A 19,585-nucleotide genomic window follows, 5' to 3' on the forward strand; every position below is an offset into this window, starting at 1 on the left:
AGTTATGTTCTGATGGTGGTGAGAGTGGAGCACGACTGTCTCCTTGGCGCAATTGGCTAGCGCGATCGGCTGTTAACCGAGAGGTTGGAGGTTGGAGCCCACCCGGTGGTGGTGCGGCGATTTTTTTCCTTTTGGCTGATAGCTCTGAAGAAATGTTCTGACGGTGATGAGAGTGGAGCACGATTGTCTCCATGGCGCAATTGGCTATGCGATCGGCTGTTAACTGAAAGGTTGGAGGTTCCAGTCCTCCCGGGAGTGGTGTATTGCTTTTTTTTCTTTGGGCTGATAGCTTTGAAGATATGTTCTGATGGTGGTGAGAGTGGAGCACGACTGTCTTCATGGCGCTATTGGCTAGCGCGATCGGCTGTTAACCGAAAGTTTGGTGGTACGAGCCCACCCGGTGCTGGTGTGGCGCTTTTTTTTTCTTTGGGCTGATAGCTCTGAAGAAATGTTCTGACGGTGGTGAGAGTGGAGCACGACTGTCTTCGTGGCGCAATTGGCTATGCGATCGGCTGTTAAGTGAAAGGTTGGAGGTTGGAGCCCTCCCGGGAGTGGTGTGTTGCTTTTTTTTCTTTGGGCTGATAGCTTTGAAGATATGTTATCACGGTGGTGAGAGTGGAGCACGACTGTCTCCGTGGCGCAATTGGCTAGCGCGGTCGGCTGTTAACCAACAGGTTGCAGGTTCGAGCCCTCCCGGGAGTGGTGTGTTCCTTTTTTTATTTTGGGCTGATAGCTTTGAAAATATGCTTTGATGGTGGTGAGTGTGAAGCAGGACTGTCTCCGTGACGCAATTGGCTAGCGCGATCGGCTGTTAACCGAAAGGTTGGCGGTACGAGCCCAGCCGGTGGAGGTGCGACGCTTTTTTTTCTTTGGCCTGATAGCTTTGAAGAAATGTCCTGACGGTGGTGAGAGTGGAGCACGACTGTCTCCATGGCGCAAGTGGCTATGCGATCGGCTGTTAACTGAAAGGTTGGAGGTTCCAGCCCTCCCGGGAGTGGTGTGTTGCTTTTTTTTGGGCTGATATCTTCTGATGGTGGTGAGAGTGGAGCACGACTGTCTCCGTGGCGCAATTTGCTATCGCAATCGGCTGTTAACCGAAAGGTTGGCGGTACGAGCCCACACGGTGTTGGTGCGGCACTTTTTTTCTTTGGGCTGATAGCTTTGAAGATATGTTTTGATGGTGGTGAGAGTGGAGCACGACTGTCTCCGGGGCGCAATAGACTAGCGCGATCGGCTGTTAACCGAAAGGTTGGAGGTACGAGCCCTCCCGGGAGTGGTGTGTTGCTTTTTATTCTTTGGGCTGATAGCTTTGAAGATATGTTCTGATGGTGGTGAGAGTGGAGCACGACTGTCTCCGTGGCGCAATTGGCTAGCGCGATCGGCTGTCAACCGAAAGGTTAGAGGTACGAGCCCACCCGGTGGTGGTGCGGCGCTTTTTTTCTTTGGGCTGATAGCTCTGAAGAAATGTTCTGACAGTGGTGTGAGTGGAGCACGACTGTCTCCGTGGCGCAATTGGCTATGCGAAAGGCTGTTAACCGGAAGGTTGGAGGTTCGAGCCCTCCCGGGAGTGGTGTGTTGCTTTTTTTTCTTTGGGCTGCTAGCTTTGAAGGTATTTTCTCATGGTGGTGAGAGTGGAGCAGGACTGTCTCCGTGGCGCAGTTGGCTAGCGCGATTGACTGTTAACCGAGAGGTTCGAGGTACGAGCCCACCCGGTGGTGGTGCGGCACTTTTTTTTGGGCTGATAGCTTTGAAGATATGTTTTGATGGTGGTGAGAGTGGAGCACGACTGTCTCCGTGGCGCAATAGACTAGCGCGATTGGCTGTTAAAACCGAAAGGTTGGAGGTACGAGCCCTCCCGGGAGTGGTGTGTTGCTTTTTATTCTTTTGGCTGATAGCTTTGAAGATATGTTCTGATGGTGGTGAGAGTGGAGCACGACTGTCTCCGTGGCGCAATTGGCTAGCGCAATCGGCTGTCAACCGAAAGGTTAGAGGTACGAGCCCACCCGGTGGTTGTCGGCGCTTTTTTTCTTTGGGCTGATAGCTCTGAAGAAATGTTCTGACAGTGGTGTGAGTGAAGCACGACTGTCTCCGTGGCGCAATTGGCTAGCGCGATCGGCTGTTAACCGAAAGGTTGGAGGTTTGAGCCCTCCCGGGAGTGGTGTGTTGCTTTTTTTATTTTGGGCTGATAGCTTTGAAAATATATTCTGATGGTGGTGAGTGTGAAGCAGGATTGTCTCCGTGACGCAATTGGCTAGCGCGATCGGCTGTTAACCGAAAGGTTGGAGGTACGAGCCCACACGGTGGTGGTGCGGCGCTTTTTTTTCTTTGGCCTGATAGCTTTGAGGATATGTCCTGATGGTGGTGAGAGTGGAGCACGACTTTCTCCGTGGCGCAATTGGCTAGCGCGATCGGCTGTTAACCGAGAGGTTGGAGGTTCCAGCCCTCCCGGGAGTTGTGTGTTGCTTTTTTTGGGCTGATAGCTTAGAAGATATGTTCTGAAGGTGGTGAGAGTGGAGCACGACTGTATCCGTGGCGCAATTTGCTATCGCGATCGGCTGTTAACCGAAAGGTTGGAGGTACGAGCCCACACGGTGGTGGTGCGGCACTTTTTTTTCTTTGGGCTGATAGCTCTGAAGAAATGTTCTGACGGTGGTGAGAGTGGAGCACGACTGTCTCCGTGGCGCAATTGGCTATGCGAAAGGCTGTTAACCGGAAGGTTGGAGGTTCGAGCCCTCCCGGGAGTGGTGTGTTGCTTTTTTTTCTTTGTGCTGATAGCTTTGAAGGTATTTTCTCATGGTGGTGAGAGTGGAGCACGACTGTCTCTGTGGCGCAATAGACTAGCGCGATCGGCTGTTAACCGAAAGGTTGGAGGTACGAGCCCTCCCGGGAGTGGTGTGTTGCTTTTTATTTTTTGGGCTGATAGCTTTGAAGATATGTTCTGATGGTGGTGAGAGTGGAGCACGACTGTATCCGTGGCGCAATTTGCTATCGCGATCGGCTGTTAACCGAAAGGTTGGAGGTACGAGCCCACACGGTGGTGGTGCGGCACTTTTTTTTTCTTTGGGCTGATAGCTCTGAAGAAATGTTCTGACGGTGGTGAGAGTGGAGCACGACTGTCTCCGTGGCGCAATTGGCTATGCGAAAGGCTGTTAACCGGAAGGTTGGAGGTTCGAGCCCTCCCAGGAGTGGTGTGTTGCTTTTTTTTCTTTGGGCTGATAGCTTTGAAGGTATTTTCTCATGGTGGTGAGAGTGGAGCAGGACTGTCTCCGTGGCGCAATTGGCTAGCGCGATTGGCTGTTAACCGAGAGGTTCGAGGTACGAGCCCACCCGGTGGTGGTGCGGCGCTTTTTTTTTGGGCTGATAGCTTTGAAGAAATGTTCTGATGGTGGTGAGAGTGGAGCACGACTGTCTCCGTGGCGCAATTGGCTAGCGCGGTCGGCTGTTAACCGTTAGGTTGCAGGTTCGAGCCCTCCCGGGAGTGGTGTGTTGCTTTTTTTATTTTGGGCTGATAGCTTTGAAAATATGCTTTGATGGTGGGGAGTGTGAAGCAGGACTGTCTCCGTGACGCAATTGGCTAGCGCGATCGGCTGTTAACCGAAAGGTTGGAGGTACGAGCCCACCCGGTGGAGGTGCGGCGCTTTTTTTTCTTTGGCCTGATAGCTTTGAAGATATGTCCTGACGGTGGTGAGAGTGGAGCACGACTGTCTCCACGGCGCAAGTGGCTATGCGATCGGCTGTTAACTGAAAGGTTGGAGGTTCCAGCCCTCCCGGCAGTGGTGTGTTGCTTTTTTTTGGGCTGATAGCTTAGAAGATATGTTCTGATGGTGGTGAGAGTGGAGCACGACTGTCTCCGTGGCGCAATTTGCTATCGCAATCGGCTGTTAACCGAAAGGTTGGCGATACGAGCCCACACGGTGGTGGTGCGGCACTTTTTTTTGGGCTGATAGCTTTGAAGATATGTTTTGATGGTGGTGAGAGTGGAGCACGACTGTCTCCGTGGCGCAATAGACTAGCGCGATCGGCTGTTAAAACCGAAAGGTTGGAGGTACGAGCCCTCCCGGGAGTGGTGTGTTGCTTTTTATTCTTTTGGCTGATAGCTTTGAAGATATGTTCTGATGGTGGTGAGTGTGAAGCAGGATTGTCTCCGTGACGCAATTGGCTAGCGCGATCGGCTGTTAACCGAAAGGTTGGAGGTACGAGCCCACACGGTGGTGGTGCGGCGCTTTTTTTTCTTTGGCCTGATAGCTTTGAGGATATGTCCTGATGGTGGTGAGAGTGGAGCACGACTGTCTCCGTGGCGCAATTGGCTAGCGCGATCGGCTGTTAACCGAGAGGTTGGAGGTTCCAGCCCTCCCGGGAGTTGTGTGCTGCTTTTTTGGGCTGATAGCTTAGAAGATATGTTCTGATGGTGGTGAGAGTGGAGCACGACTGTATCCGTGGCGCAATTTGCTATCGCGATCGGCTGTTAACCGAAAGGTTAGAGGTACGAGCCCACACGGTGGTGGTGCGGCACTTTTTTTTTCTTTGGGCTGATAGCTCTGAAGAAATGTTCTGACGGTGGTGAGAGTGGAGCACAACTGTCTCCGTGGCGCAATTGGCTATGCGAAAGGCTGTTAACCGGAAGGTTGGAGGTTCGAGCCCTCCCGGGAGTGGTGTGTTGCTTTTTTTTTCTTTGTGCTGATAGCTTTGAAGGTATTTTCTCAAGGTGGTGAGAGTGGAGCACGACTGTCTCTGTGGCGCAATAGACTAGCGCGATCGGCTGTTAACCGAAAGGTTGGAGGTACGAGCCCTCCCGGGAGTGGTGTGTTGCTTTTTATTTTTTGGGCTGATAGCTTTGAAGATATGTTCTGATGGTGGTGAGAGTGGAGCACGACTGTCTCCGTGGCGCAATTGGCTAGCGCGATCGGCTGTCAACCGAAAGGTTAGAGGTACGAGCCCACCCGGTGGTGGTGCGGCGCTTTTTTTCTTTGGGTTGATAGCTCTGAAGAAATGTTCTGACAGTGGTGTGAGTGGAGCACGCCTGTCTCCGTGGCGCAATTGGCTAGCGCGATCGGCTGTTAACCGAAAGGTTGGAGGTTCGAGCCCTCCCGGGAGTGGTGTGTTGCTTTTTTTATTTTGGGCTGATAGGTTTGAAAATATATTCTGATGGTGGTGAGTGTGGAGCAGGACTGTCTCCGTGGCGCAATTGGCTAGCGCGATCGGCTGTTAACCGAAAGGTTGGAGGTACGAGCCTACCCGGTGGAGGTGTGGCGCTTTTTTTTTCTTTGGGCTGATAGCTTTGAAGATATGTTCTGATGGTGGTGAGAGTGGAGCACGACTGTCTCCTTGGCGCAATTGGCTAGCGCGATCGGCTGTTAACCGAGAGGTTGGAGGTTGGAGCCCACCCGGTGGTGGTGCGGCGATTTTTTTCCTTTTGGCTGATAGCTCTGAAGAAATGTTCTGACGGTGGTGAGAGTGGAGCACGATTGTCTCCATGGCGCAATTGGCTATGCGATCGGCTGTTAACTGAAAGGTTGGAGGTTACAGTCCTCCCGGGAGTGGTGTATTGCTTTTTTTTCTTTGGGCTGATAGCTTTGAAGATATGTTCTCACGGTGGTGAGAGTGGAGCAGGACTGTCTCCATGGCGCAATTGGCTAGCGCGATTGGCTGTTAACCGAGAGGTTGGAGGTACGAGCCCACCCGGTGGTGGTGCGGCGCTTTTTTTTCTTCTGGCTGATAGCTTTGAAGAAATGTTCTGATGGTGGTGAGAGTGGAGCACGGCTGTCTCCGTGGGGCAATTGGCTAGCGCGATCGGCTGTTAACCGAGAGGTTAGAGGTTCCAGCCCTCCCGGGAGTGGTGTGTTGCTTTTTTTGGGCTGATAGCTTAGAAGATATGTTCTGATGGTGGTGAGAGTGGAGCACGACTGTCTCCGTGGCGCAATTTCCTATCGCGATCGGCTGTTAACTGAAAGGTTGGAGGTACGAGCCCACACGGTGGTGGTGCGGCACTTTTTTTTCTTTGGGCTGATAGCTCTGAAGAAATGTTCTGACGGTGGTGAGAATGGAGCACGACTGTCTCCGTGGCGCAATTGGCTATGCGAAAGGCTGTTAACCGGAAGGTTGGAGGTTCGAGCCCTCCCGAGAGTGGTGTGTTGCTTTTTTTTCTTTGGGCTGATAGCTTTGAAGGTATTTTCTCATGGTGGTGAGAGTGGAGCAGGACAGTCTCCGTGGCGCAATTGGCTAGCGCGATTGGCTGTTAACCGAGAGGTTGGAAGTACGAGCCCACCCGGTGGTGGTGCGGCGCTTTTTTTTCTTTGGGCTGATAGCTTTGAAGAAATGTTCTGATGGTGGTGAGAGTGGAGCACGACTGTCTCCGTGGCGCATTTGGCTAGCGCGGTCGGCTGCTAACCGACAGGTTGGAGGTTCGAGCCCTCCCGGGAGTGGTGTGTTGCTTTTTTTATTTTGGGCTGATAGCTTTGAAAATATCTTTGATGGTGGTGAGTGTGAAGCAGGACTGTCTCCGTGACGCAATTGGCTAGCGCGATCGGCTGTTAACCGAAAGGTTGGAGGTACGAGCCCACACGGTGGTGGTGCGGCACTTTTTTTTTCTTTGGGCTGATAGCTCTGAAGAAATGTTCTGACGGTGGTGAGAGTGGAGCACGACTGTATCCGTGGCGCAATTGGCTATGCGAAATGCTGTTAACCGGAAGGTTGGAGGTTCGAGCCCTCCCGGGAGTGGTGTGTTGCTTTTTTTTGGGCTGATAGCTTTGAAGATATGTTCTGATGGTGGTGAGAGTGGAGCAGGACTGTCTCCGTGGCGCAATTGGCTAGCGCGATCGGCTGTTAACCGAAAGGTTGGAGGTACGAATCCACCCGGAGGTGGTGCGGCGCTTTTTTTGGGCTGATAGCTTTGAAGAAATGTTCTGATGGTGGAGAGAGTGGAGCACGACTGTCTCCGTGGCGCAATTGGCTAGCGCAGTCGGCTGTTAACCGACAGGTCGGAGGTTCGAGCCCTCCCGGGAGTGGTGTGTTGCTTTTTTTATTTTGGGCTGATAGCTTTGAAAATATGCTTTGATGGTGGTGAGTGTGAAGCAGGACTGTCTCCGTGACGCAATTGGCTAGCGCGATCGGCTGTTAACCGAAAGGTTGGAGGTACGAGCCCACCCGGTGGAGGTGCGACGCTTTTTTTTCTTTGGCCTGATAGCTTTGAAGATATGTCCTGACGGTGGTGAGAGTGGAGCACGACTGTCTCCATGGCGCAAGTGGCTATGCGATCGGCTGTTAACTGAAAGGTTGGAGGTTCCAGCCCTCCCGGGAGTGGTGTGTTGCTTTTTTTTGGGCTGATAGCTTAGAAGATATGTTCTGATGATGGTGAGAGTGGAGCACGACTGTCTCCGTGGTGCAATTTGCTATCGCAATCGGCTGTTAACCGAAAGGTTGGCGGTACGAGCCCACACTGTGGTGGTGCGGCACTTTTTTTCTTTGGGCTGATAGCTTTGAAGATATGTTTTGATGGTGGTGAGAGTGGAGCACGACTGTCTCCGTGGCGCAATAGACTAGCGCGATCGGCTGTTAACCGAAAGGTTGGAGGTACGAGCCCTCCCGGGAGTGGTGTGTTGCTTTTTATTCTTTGGGCTGATAGCTTTGAAGATATGTTCTGATGGTGGTGAGAGTGGAGCACGACTGTCTCCGTGGCGCAATTGGCTAGCGCGATCGGCTGTCAACCGAAAGGTTAGAGGTACGAGCCCACCCGGTGGTGGTGCGGCGCTTTTTTTCTTTGGGTTGATAGCTCTGAAGAAATGTTCTGACAGTGGTGTGAGTGGATCACGACTGTCTCCGTGGCGCAATTGGCTAGCGCGATCGGCTGTTAACCGAGAGGTTCGAGGTACGAGCCCACCCGGTGGTGGTGCGGCGCTTTTTTTTCTTTGGGCTGATAGCTTTGAAGAAATGTTCTGATGGTGGTGAGAGTGGAGCACGACTGTCTCCGTGGCGCATTTGGCTAGCGCGGTCGGCTGTTAACTGACAGGTTGGAGGTTCGAGCCCTCCCGGGAGTGGTGTGTTGCTTTTTTTATTTTGGGCTGATAGCTTTGAAAATATCTTTGATGGTGGTGAGTGTGAAGCAGGACTGTCTCCGTGACGCAATTGGCTAGCGCGATCGGCTGTTAACCGAAAGGTTGGAGGTACGAGCCCTCCCGGGAGTGGTGTGTTTCGTTTTTTTCTTTGGGCTGATAGCTTTGAAGGTAGGTTCTGATGGTGGTGAGAGTGAAGTAGGACTGTCTGCGTGGCGCAATTGGCTAGCGCGATTGGCTGTTAACCGAAAGGTTGGAGGTTCGACCCCACGCGGTGGTGGTGCGGTGCTTTTTTTCTTTTGGCTGATAGCTTTGAAGATATGTTTTGATGGTGGTGAGAGTGGAGCACGACTGTCTCCGTGGCGCAATAGACTAGCGCGATCGGCTGTTAACCGAAAGGTTGGAGGTTCGAGCCCACCCGGTGGTGGTGCGGCGCTTTTTTTCCTTTGGGTTGATAGCTCTGAAGAAATGTTCTGACGGTGGTGAGAGTGGAGCACGACTGCTCTTCGTGGCGCAATTGGCTATGCAATCGGTTGTTAACTGAAAGGTTGGAGGTTCGAGCCCTCCCGGGAGTGGTGTGTTTCATTTTTTTCTTTGGGCTGATAGCTTTGAAGGTAGGTTCTGATGGTGGTGAGAGTGAAGTAGGACTGTCTGCGTGGCGCAATTGGCTAGCGCGATCGGCTGTTAACCGAAAGGTTGGAGGTTCGACCCCACGCGGTGGTGGTGCGGTGCTTTTTTTCTTTTGGCTGATAGCTTTGAAGAAATGTTCTGATGGTGGTGAAAGTGGAGAACGACTGTCTCCGTGGCGCAATTGGCTATGCGATCGCCTGTTAACTGAAAGGTTGGAGGTTCGAGCCCTCCCGGGAGTGGTGTGTTGCTTTTTATTCTTTGGGCTGATAGCTTTGAAGATATGTTCTGATGGTGGTGAGAGTGGAGCACGACTGTCTCCGTGGCGCAATTGGCTAGCGCGATCTTCTGTCAACCGAAAGGTTAGAGGTACGAGCCCACCCGGTGGTGGTGCGGCGCTTTTTTTCTTTGGGCTGATAGCTCTGAAGAAATGTTCTGACAGTGGTGTGAGTAGAGCATGACTGTCTCCGTGGCGCAATTGGCTAGCGCGATCGGCTGTTAACCGAAAGGTTGGAGGTTCGAGCCCTCCCGGGAGTGGTGTGTTGCTTTTTTTATTTTGGGCTGATAGCTTTGAAAATATATTCTGATGGTGGTGAGAGCGGAGCAGGACTGTCTCCGTGGCGCAATTGGCTAGCGCGATTGGCTGTTAACCGCGAGGTTCGAGGTACGAGCCCACCCGGTGGTGGTGCGGCGCTTTTTTTGGGCTGATAGCTTTGAAGAAATGTTCTGATGGTGGAGAGAGTGGACCACGACTGTCTCCGTGGCGCAATTGGCTAGCGCAGTCGGCTGTTAACCGACAGGTCGGAGGTTCGAGCCCTCCCGGGAGTGGTGTGTTGCTTTTTTCATTTTGGGCTGATAGCTTTGAAAATATGCTTTGATGGTGGTGAGTGTGAAGCAGGACTGTCTCCGTGACGCAATTGGCTAGCGCGATCGGCTGTTAACCGAGAGGTTTGAGGTACGAGCCCACCCGGTGGTGGTGCGGCGCTTTTTTTTCTTTGGGCTGATAGCTTTGAAGAAATGTTCTGATGGTGGTGAGAGTGGAGCACGACTGTCTCCGTGGCGCATTTGGCTAGCGCGGTCGGCTGTTAACCGACAGGTTGGAGGTTCGAGCCCTCCCGGGAGTGGTGTGTTGCTTTTTTTATTTTGGGCTGATAGCTTTGAAAATATCTTTGATGGTGGTGAGTGTGAAGCAGGACTGTCTCCGTGACGCAATTGGCTATGCAATCGGTTGTTAACTGAAAGGTTGGAGGTTCGAGCCCTCCCGGGAGTGGTGTGTTTCGTTTTTTTCTTTGGGCTGATAGCTTTGAAGGTAGGTTCTGATGGTGGTGAGAGTGAAGTAGGACTGTCTGCGTGGCGCAATTGGCTAGCGCGATCGGCTGTTAACCGAAAGGTTGGAGGTTCGACCCCACGCGGTGGTGGTGCGGTGCTTTTTTTCTTTTGGCTGATAGCTTTGAAGATATGTTTTGATGGTGGTGAGAGTGGAGCACGACTGTCTCCGTGGCGCAATAGACTAGCGCGATCGGCTGTTAACCGAAAGGTTGGAGGTACGAGCCCTCCCGGGAGTGGTGTGTTGCTTTTTATTCTTTGGGCTGATAGCTTTGAAGATATGTTCTGATGGTGGTGAGAGTGGAGCACGACTGTCTCCGTGGCGCAATTGGCTAGCGCGATCGGCTGTCAACCGAAAGGTTAGAGGTACGAGCCCACCCGGTGGTGGTGCGGCGCTTTTTTTCTTTGGGCTGATAGCTCTGAAGAAATGTTCTGACAGTGGTGTGAGTAGAGCATGACTGTCTCCGTGGCGCAATTGGCTAGCGCGATCGGCTGTTAACCGAGAGGTTCGAGGTACGAGCCCACCCGGTGGTGGTGCGGCGCTTTTTTTTCTTTGGGCTGATAGCTTTGAAGAAATGTTCTGATGGTGGTGAGAGTGGAGCACGACTGTCTCCGTGGCGCATTTGGCTAGCGCGGTCGGCTGTTAACCGATAGGTTGGAGGTTCGAGCCCTCCCGGGAGTGGTGTGTTGCTTTTTTTTATTTTGGGCTGATAGCTTTGAAAATATCTTTGATGGTGGTGAGTGTGAAGCAGGACTGTCTCCGTGACGCAATTGGCTAGCGCGATCGGCTGTTAACCGAAAGGTTGGAGGTACGAGCCCACCCGGTGGAGGTGCGGCGCTTTTTTTTCTTTGGCCTGATAGCTTTGAAGACATCTCCTGACGGTGGTGAGAGTGGAGCACGACTGTCTCCATGGCGCAAGTGGCTATGCGATCGGCTGTTAAGTGAAAGGTTGGAGGTTCCAGCCCTCCCGGGAGTGGTGTGTTGCTTTTTTTGGGCCGATAGCTTAGAAGATATGTTCTGATGGTGGTGAGAGTGGAGCACGACTGTCTCCGTGGCGCAATTTGCTATCGCAATCGGCTGTTAACCGAAAGGTTGGAGGTACGAGCCCACACGGTGGTGGTGCGGCACTTTTTTTTTTCTTTGGGCTGATAGCTCTGAAGAAATATTCTGACGGTGGTGAGAGTAGAGCACGACTGTATCCGTGGCGCAATTGGCTATGCGAAATGCTGTTAACCGGAAGGTTGGAGGTTCGAGCCCTCCCGGGAGTGGTGTGTTGCTTTTTTTTGGGCTGATAGCTTTGAAGATATGTTCTGATGGTGCTGAGAGTGGAGCAGGAGTGTCTCCGTGGCGCAATTGGCTAGCGCGATCGGCTGTTAACCGAAAGGTTGGAGGTACGAATCCACCCGGAGGTGGTGCGGCGCTTTTTTTTCTTTGGGCTGATAGCTTTGAATATATGTTCTGATAGTGGTGAGAGTGGAGCAGCACGACTGTCTCCGTGGCGCAATAGGCTAGCGCGATCGGCTGTTAACCGAAAGGTTGGAGGTACGAGCCCTCCCGGGAGTGGTGTGTTCCTTTTTATTCTTTGGGCTGATAGCTTTGAAGATATGTTCTGATGGTTGTGAGAGTGGAGCACGACTGTCTCCGTGGCGCAATTGGCTAGCGCGATCGGCTGTCAACCGAAAGGTTAGAGGTACGAGCCCACCCGGTGGTGGTGCGGCGCTTTTTTCTTTGGGCTGATAGCTCTGAAGAAATGTTCTGACAGTGGTGTGAGTGGAGCACGACTGTCTCCGTGGCGCAATTGGCTAGCGCGATCGGCTGTTAACCGAAAGGTTGGAGGTTCGAGCCCTCCCGGGAGTGGTGTGTTGCTTTTTTTATTTTGGGCTGATAGCTTTGAAAATATGTTCTGATGGTGGTGAGTGTGGAGCAGGACTGTCTACGTGGCGCGATTGGCTAGCGCGATCGGCTGTTAACCGAAAGGTCGGAGGTACGAGCCTACCCGGTGGAGGTGCGGCGCTTTTTTTTCTTTGGGCTGATAGCTTTGAAGCTATGTTCTGATGCTGGTGAGAGTGGAGCACGACTGTCTCCTTGGCGCAATTGGCTAGCGCGATCGGCTGTTAACCGAGAGGTTGGAGGTTGGAGCCCACCCGGTGGTGGTGCGGCGATTTTTTTCTTTTTGGCTGATAGCTCTGAAGAAATGTTCTGACGGTGGTGAGAGTGGAGCACGATTGTCTCCATGGCGCAATTGGCTATGCGATGGGCTGTTACCTGAAAGGTTGGAGATTCGAGCCCTCCCGGGAGTGGTGTGTTGCTTTTTTTTTGGGCTGATAGTTTTGAAGATATGTTCTGATGGTGGTGAGAGTGGAGAACGACTGTCTCCGTGGCGCAATTGGCTAGCGCGATCGGCTGTTAACCGAAAGGTTGGATGTTCGAGCCCACGCGGTGGTGGTGCGGTGGTTTTTTTTCTTTGGGCTGATAGCTTTAAAAATGTTCTGATGGTGGTGAGAGTGGAGCACGACTGTCTCCGTGGCGCAATTGGCTAGCGCGATCGGCTGTTAACCGAAAGGTTGGAGGTTCGAGCCCACCCGGTGGTGGTGCGGCGCTTTTTTTCCTTTGGGTTGATAGCTCTGAAGAAATGTTCTGACGGTGGTGAGAGTGGAGCACGACTGCTCTTCGTGGCGCAATTGGCTATGCAATCGGTTGTTAACTGAAAGGTTGGAGGTTCGAGCCCTCCCGGGAGTGGTGTGTTTCGTTTTTTTCTTTGGGCTGATAGCTTTGAAGGTAGGTTCTGATGGTGGTGAGAGTGAAGTAGGACTAGGACTGTCTGCGTGGCGCAATTGGCTAGCGCGATCGGCTGTTAACCGAAAGGTCGGAGGTTCGACCCCACGCGGTGGTGGTGCAGTGCTTTTTTTCTTTTGGCTGATAGCTTTGAAGAAATGTTCTGATGGTGGTGAAAGTGGAGAACGACTGTCTCCGTGGCGCAATTGGCTATGCGATCGGCTGTTAACTGAAAGGTTGGAGGTTCGAGCCCTCCCGGGAGTGGTGTGTTGCTTTTTATTCTTTGGGCTGATAGCTTTGAAGATATGTTCTGATGGTGGTGAGAGTGGAGCACGACTGTCTCCGTGGCGCAATTGGCTAGCGCGATCTTCTGTCAACCGAAAGGTTAGAGGTACGAGCCCACCCGGTGGTGGTGCGGCGCTTTTTTTCTTTGGGCTGATAGCTCTGAAGAAATGTTCTGACAGTGGTGTGAGTAGAGCATGACTGTCTCCGTGGCGCAATTGGCTAGCGCGATCGGCTGTTAACCGAAAGGTTGGAGGTTCGAGCCCTCCCGGGAGTGGTGTGTTGCTTTTTTTATTTTGGGCTGATAGCTTTGAAAATATATTCTGATGGTGGTGAGAGCGGAGCAGGACTGTCTCCGTGGCGCAATTGGCTAGCGCGATTGGCTGTTAACCGAGAGGTTCGAGGTACGAGCCCACCCGGTGGTGGTGCGGCGCTTTTTTTGGGCTGATAGCTTTGAAGAAATGTTCTGATGGTGGAGAGAGTGGAGCACGACTGTCTGCGTGGCGCAATTGGCTAGCGCGATCGGCTGTTAACCGAAAGGTCGGAGGTTCGACCCCACGCGGTGGTGGTGCGGTGCTTTTTTTCTTTTGGCTGATAGCTTTGAAGAAATGTTCTGATGGTGGTGAAAGTGGAGAACGACTGTCTCCGTGGCGCAATTGGCTATGCGATCGGCTTTTAACTGAAAGGTTGGAGGTTCGAGCCCTCCCGGGAGTGGTGTGTTGCTTTTTATTCTTTGGGCTGATAGCTTTGAAGATATGTTCTGATGGTGGTGAGAGTGGAGCACGACTGTCTCCGTGGCGCAATTGGCTAGCGCGATCTTCTGTCAACCGAAAGGTTAGAGGTACGAGCCCACCCGGTGGTGGTGCGGCGCTTTTTTTCTTTGGGCTGATAGCTCTGAAGAAATGTTCTGACAGTGGTGTGAGTAGAGCATGACTGTCTCCGTGGCGCAATTGGCTAGCGCGATCGGCTGTTAACCGAAAGGTTGGAGGTTCGAGCCCTCCCGAAGTGGTGTGTTGCTTTTTTTATTTTGGGCTGATAGCTTTGAAAATATATTCTGATGGTGGTGAGAGCGGAGCAGGACTGTCTCCGTGGCGCAATTGGCTGGCGCGATTGGCTGTTAACCGAGAGGTTCGAGGTACGAGCCCACCCGGTGGTGGTGCGGCGCTTTTTTTGGGCTGATAGCTTTGAAGAAATGTTCTGATGGTGGAGAGAGTGGAGCACGACTGTCTCCGTGGCGCGATTGGCTAGCGCAGTCGGCTGTTAACCGACAGGTCGGAGGTTCGAGCCCTCCCGGGAGTGGTGTGTTGCTTTTTTTATTTTGGGCTGATAGCTTTGAAAATATGCTTTGATGGTGGTGAGTGTGAAGCAGGACTGTCTCCGTGACGCAATTGGCTAGCGCGATCGGCTGTTAACCGAAAGGTTGGAGGTACGAGCCCACCCGGTGGAGGTGCGACGCTTTTTTTTCTTTGGCCTGATAGCTTTGAAGATATGTCCTGACGGTGGTGAGAGTGGAGCACGACTGTCTCCATGGCGCAAGTGGCTATGCGATCTGCTGTTAACTGAAAGGTTGGAGGTTCCAGCCCTCCCGGGAGTGGTGTGTTGCCTTTTTTGGGCTGATAGCTTAGAAGATATGTTCTGATGATGGTGAGAGTGGAGCACGACTGTCTCCGTGGTGCAATTTGCTATCGCAATCGGCTGTTAACCGAAAGGTTGGCGGTACGAGCCCACACGGTGGTGGTGCGGCACTTTTTTTCTTTGGGCTGATAGCTTTGATAATATATTCTGATGGTGGTGAGTGTGGAGCAGGACTGTCTCCGTGGCGCAATTGGCTAGCGCGATCGGCTGTTAACCGAAAGGTTGGAGGTATGAGCCTACCCGGTGGAGGTGCGGCGCTTTTTTTTCTTTGGGCTGATAGCTTTGAAGATATGTTCTGATGGTGGTGAGAGTGGAGCACGACTGTCTCCTTGGCGCAATTGGCTAGCGCGATCGGCTGTTAACCGAGAGGTTGGAGGTTGGAGCCCACCCGGTGGAGGTGCGACGCTTTTTTTTCTTTGGCCTGATAGCTTTGAAGATATGTTCTGATGGTGGTGAGAGTGGAGCACGACTGTCTCCGTGGCGCAATTGGCTAGCGCGATCGGCTGTTAACCGAAAGGTTGGAGGTTCGAGCCCTCCCGGGAGTGGTGTGTTGCTTTTTTATTTTGGGCTGATAGCTTTGAAAATATATTCTGATGGTGGTGAGAGCGGAGCAGGACTGTCTCCGTGGCGCAATTGGCTAGCGCGATTGTCTGTTAACCGAGAGGTTCGACGTACGAGCCCACCCGGTGGTGGTTCGGCGCTTTTTTTGGGCTGATAGCTTTGAAGAAATGTTCTGATGGTGGAGAGAGTGGAGCACGACTGTCTCCGTGGCGCAATTGGCTAGCGCAGTCGGCTGTTAACCGACAGGTCGGAGGTTCGAGCCCTCCCGGGAGTGGTGTGTTGCTTTTTTTATTTTGGGCTGATAGCTTTGAAAATATGCTTTGATGGTGGTGAGTGTGAAGCAGGACTGTCTCCGTGACGCAATTGGCTAGCGCGATCGGCTGTTAACCGAAAGGTTGGAGGTACGAGCCCACCCGGTGGAGGTGCGACGCTTTTTTTTCTTTGGCCTGATAGCTTTGAAGATATGTCCTGACGGTGGTGAGAGTGGAGCACGACTGTCTCCATGGCGCAAGTGGCTATGCGATCGGCTGTTAACTGAAAGGTTGGAGGTTCCAGCCCTCCCGGGAGTGGTGTGTTGCTTTTTTTTTGGGCTGATAGCTTAGAAGATATGTTCTGATGATGGTGAGAGTGGAGCACGACTGTCTCCGTGGTGCAATTTGCTATTGCAATCGGCTGTTAACCGAAAGGTTGGCGGTACGAGCCCACAGGGTGGTGGTGCGGCACTTTTTTTCTTTGGGCTGATAGCTTTGAAGATATGTTTTGATGGTGCTGAGAGGGGAGCACGACTGTCTCCGTGGCGCAATAGACTAGCGCGATCGGCTGTTAACCGAGAGGTTCGACGTACGAGCCCACCCGGTGGTGGTTCGGCGCTTTTTTTGGGCTGATAGCTTTGAAGAAATGTTCTGATGGTGGAGAGAGTGGAGCACGACTGTCTCCGTGGCGCAATTGGCTAGCGCAGTCGGCTGTTAACCGACAGGTCGGAGGTTCGAGCCCTCCCGGGAGTGGTGTGTTGCTTTTTTTATTTTGGGCTGATAGCTTTGAAAATATGCTTTGATGGTGGTGAGTGTGAAGCAGGACTGTCTCCGTGACGCAATTGGCTAGCGCGATCGGCTGTTAACCGAAAGGTTGGAGGTACGAGCCCACCCGGTGGAGGTGCGACGCTTTTTTTTCTTTGGCCTGATAGCTTTGAAGATATGTCCTGACGGTGGTGAGAGTGGAGCACGACTGTCTCCATGGCGCAAGTGGCTATGCGATCGGCTGTTAACTGAAAGGTTGGAGGTTCCAGCCCTCCCGGGAGTGGTGTGTTGCTTTTTTTTTGGGCTGATAGCTTAGAAGATATGTTCTGATGATGGTGAGAGTGGAGCACGACTGTCTCCGTGGTGCAATTTGCTATTGCAATCGGCTGTTAACCGAAAGGTTGGCGGTACGAGCCCACACGGTGGTGGTGCGGCACTTTTTTTCTTTGGGCTGATAGCTTTGAAGATATGTTTTGATGGTGCTGAGAGGGGAGCACGACTGTCTCCGTGGCGCAATAGACTAGCGCGATCGGCTGTTAACCGAAAGGTTGGAGGTACGAGCCCTCCCGGGAGTGGTGTGTTGCTTTTTATTCTTTGGGCTGATAGCTTTGAAGATATGTTCTGATGGTGGTGAGAGTGGAGCACGACTGTCTCCGTGGCGCAATTGGCTAGCGCGATCGGCTGTCAACCGAAAGGTTAGAGGTACGAGCCCACCCGGTGGTGGTGCGGCGCTTTTTTTCTTTGGGTTGATAGCTCTGAAGAAATGTTCTGACAGTGGTGTGAGTGGAGCACGACTGTCTCCGTGGCGCAATTGGCTAGCGCGATCGGCTGTTAACCGAAAGGTTGGAGGTTCGAGCCCTCCCGGGAGTGGTGTGTTGCTTTTTTTATTTTGGGCTGATATCTTTGATAATATATTCTGATGGTGGTGAGTGTGGAGCAGGACTGTCTCCGTGGCGCAATTGGCTAGCGCGATCGGCTGTTAACCGAAAGGTTGGAGGTACGAGCCTACCCGGTGGAGGTGCGGCGCTTTTTTTTCTTTGGGCTGATAGCTTTGAAGATATGTTCTGATGGTGGTGAGAGTGGAGCACGACTGTCTCCTTGGCACAATTGGCTAGCGCGATCGGCTGTTAACCGAGAGGTTGGAGGTTGGAGCCCACCCGGTGGTGGTGCGGCGATTTTTTTCCTTTTGGCTGATAGCTCTGAAGAAATGTTCTGACGGTGGTGAGAGTGGAGCACGATTGTCTCCATGGCGCAATTGGCTATGCGATCGGCTGTTAACTGAAAGGTTGGAGGTTACAGTCCTCCCGGGAGTGGTGTATTGCTTTTTTTTCTTTGGGCTGATAGCTTTGAAGATATGTTCTGATGGTGGTGAGAGTGGAGCACGACTGTCTCCGTGGCGCAATTGGCTAGCGCGATCAGCTGTTAACCGAAAGTTTGGAGGTACGAGCCCACCCGGTGGTGGTGTGGCGCTTTTTTTTCGTTGGGCAGATAGCTCTGAAGAAATGTTCTGACGGTGGTGAGAGTGGAGCACGACTGTCTACGTGGCGCAATTGGCTATGCGATCGGCTGTTAACTGAAAGGTTGGAGGTTGGAGCCTTCCCGGGAGTGGTGTGTTGCTTTTTTTTCTTTGGGCTGATAGCTTTGAAGATATGTTCTCACGGTGGTGAGAGTGGAGCAGGACTGTCTCCGTGGCGCAATTGGCTAGCGCGATTGGCTGTTAACCGAGAGGTTGGAGGTACGAGCCCACCCGGTGGTGGTGCGGCGCTTTTTTTTCTTCTGCCTGATAGCTTTGAAGAAATGTTCTGATGGTGGTGAGAGTGGAGCACGGCTGTCTCCGTGGCGCAATTGGCTAGCGCGATCAGCTGTTAACCGAGAGGTTAGAAGTTCCAGCCCTCCCGGGAGGGGTGTGTTGCTTTTTTTGGGCTGATAGCTTAGAAGATATGTTCTGATGGTGGTGAGAGTGGAGCACGACTGTCTCCGTGGCGCAATTTGCTATCGCGATTGGCTGTTAACCGAAAGGTTGGAGGTACGAGCCCACACGGTGGTGGTGCGGCACTTTTTTTCTTTGGGCTGATAGCTCTGAAGAAATGTTCTGACGGTGGTGAGAGTGGAGCACGACTGTCTACGTGGCGCAATTGGCTATGCGAAAGGCTGTTAACCGGAAGGTTGGAGGTTCTAGCCCTCCCGGGAGTGGTGTGTTGCTTTTTTTTCTTTGGGCTGATAGCTTTGAAGGTATTTTCTCATGGTGGTGAGAGTGGAGCAGGACTGTCTCCGTGGCGCAATTGGCTAGCGCGATTGGCTGTTAACCGAGAAGTTGGAAGTACGAGCCCACCCGGTGGTGGTGCGGCGCTTTTTTTTCTTTGGGCTGATAGCTTTGAAGAAATGTTCTGATGGTGGTGAGAGTGGAGCACGACTGTCTCCGTGGTGCAATTGGCTAGTGCGGTCGGCTGTTAACCGACAGGTTGGAGGTTCGAGCCCTCCCGGGAGTGGTGTGTTGCTTTTTTTATTTTGGGCTGATAGCTTTGAAAATATGCTTTGATGGTGGTGAGTGTGAAGCAGGACTGTCTCCGTGACGCAATTGGCTAGCGCGATCGGCTGTTAACCGAAAGGTTGGAGGTACGAGCCCACCCGGTGGAGGTGCGGCGCTTTTTTTTCTTTGGCCTGATAGCTTTGAAGATATGTCCTGACGGTGGTGAGAGTGGAGCACGACTGTCTCCATGGCGCAAGTGGCTATGCGATCGGCTGTTAAGTGAAAGGTTGGAGGTTCCAGCCCTCCCGGGAGTGGTGTGTTGCTTTTTTTTGGCTGATAGCTTAGAAGATATGTTCTGATGGTGGTGAGAGTGGAGCACGACTGTCTCCGTGGCGCAATTTGCTATCGCGATCGGCTGTTAACCGAAAGGTTGGAGGTACGAGCCCACACGGTGGTGGTGCGGCACTTTTTTTTCTTTGGGCTGATAGCTCTGAAGAAATGTTCTGACGGTGGTGAGAGTGGAGCACGACTGTATCCGTGGCGCAATTGGCTATGCGAAAGGCTGTTAACCGGAAGGTTGGAGGTTCGAGCCCTCCCGGGAGTGGTGTGTTGCTTTTTTTTTCTTTGGGCTGATAGCTTTGAAGATATGTTCTGATGGTGGTGAGAGTGGAGCAGGACTGTCTCCGTGGCGCAATTGGCTAGCGCGATCGGCTGTTAACCGAAAGGTTGGATGTACGAATCCACCTGGAGGTGGTGCGGCGCTTTTTTTTCTTTGGGCTGATAGCTTTGAAGATATGTTCTGATAGTGGTGAGAGTGGAGCAGCACGACTGTCTCCGTGGCGCA

The 19,585-nt window shown here is 52.6% G+C and overlaps 4 non-coding genes across 4 annotated transcripts; all 4 read left to right on the top strand.

Moving 5' to 3' along the window:
• The first annotated feature begins 6,927 nt into the window (after nucleotides 1-6,927).
• Nucleotides 6,928-7,004, top strand: TRNAN-GUU (transfer RNA asparagine (anticodon GUU)). The gene has a single exon. It is a non-coding gene; the product is annotated as a tRNA-Asn (tRNA).
• A 2,422-nt stretch (nucleotides 7,005-9,426) lies between these two features.
• On the top strand, nucleotides 9,427-9,503 carry TRNAN-GUU (transfer RNA asparagine (anticodon GUU)). The gene has a single exon. It is a non-coding gene; the product is annotated as a tRNA-Asn (tRNA).
• A 5,949-nt stretch (nucleotides 9,504-15,452) lies between these two features.
• TRNAN-GUU (transfer RNA asparagine (anticodon GUU)) lies at nucleotides 15,453-15,529 on the top strand. The gene has a single exon. It is a non-coding gene; the product is annotated as a tRNA-Asn (tRNA).
• Nucleotides 15,530-16,182: 653 nt separating this feature from the next.
• On the top strand, nucleotides 16,183-16,259 carry TRNAN-GUU (transfer RNA asparagine (anticodon GUU)). The gene has a single exon. It is a non-coding gene; the product is annotated as a tRNA-Asn (tRNA).
• Nucleotides 16,260-19,585: the final 3,326 nt, after the last annotated feature.

The sequence above is a fragment of the Rhipicephalus microplus genome, unplaced genomic scaffold (assembly GCF_043290135.1).
Source record: "Rhipicephalus microplus isolate Deutch F79 unplaced genomic scaffold, USDA_Rmic scaffold_13, whole genome shotgun sequence".
NCBI classification, from domain to species: domain Eukaryota; kingdom Metazoa; phylum Arthropoda; class Arachnida; order Ixodida; family Ixodidae; genus Rhipicephalus; species Rhipicephalus microplus.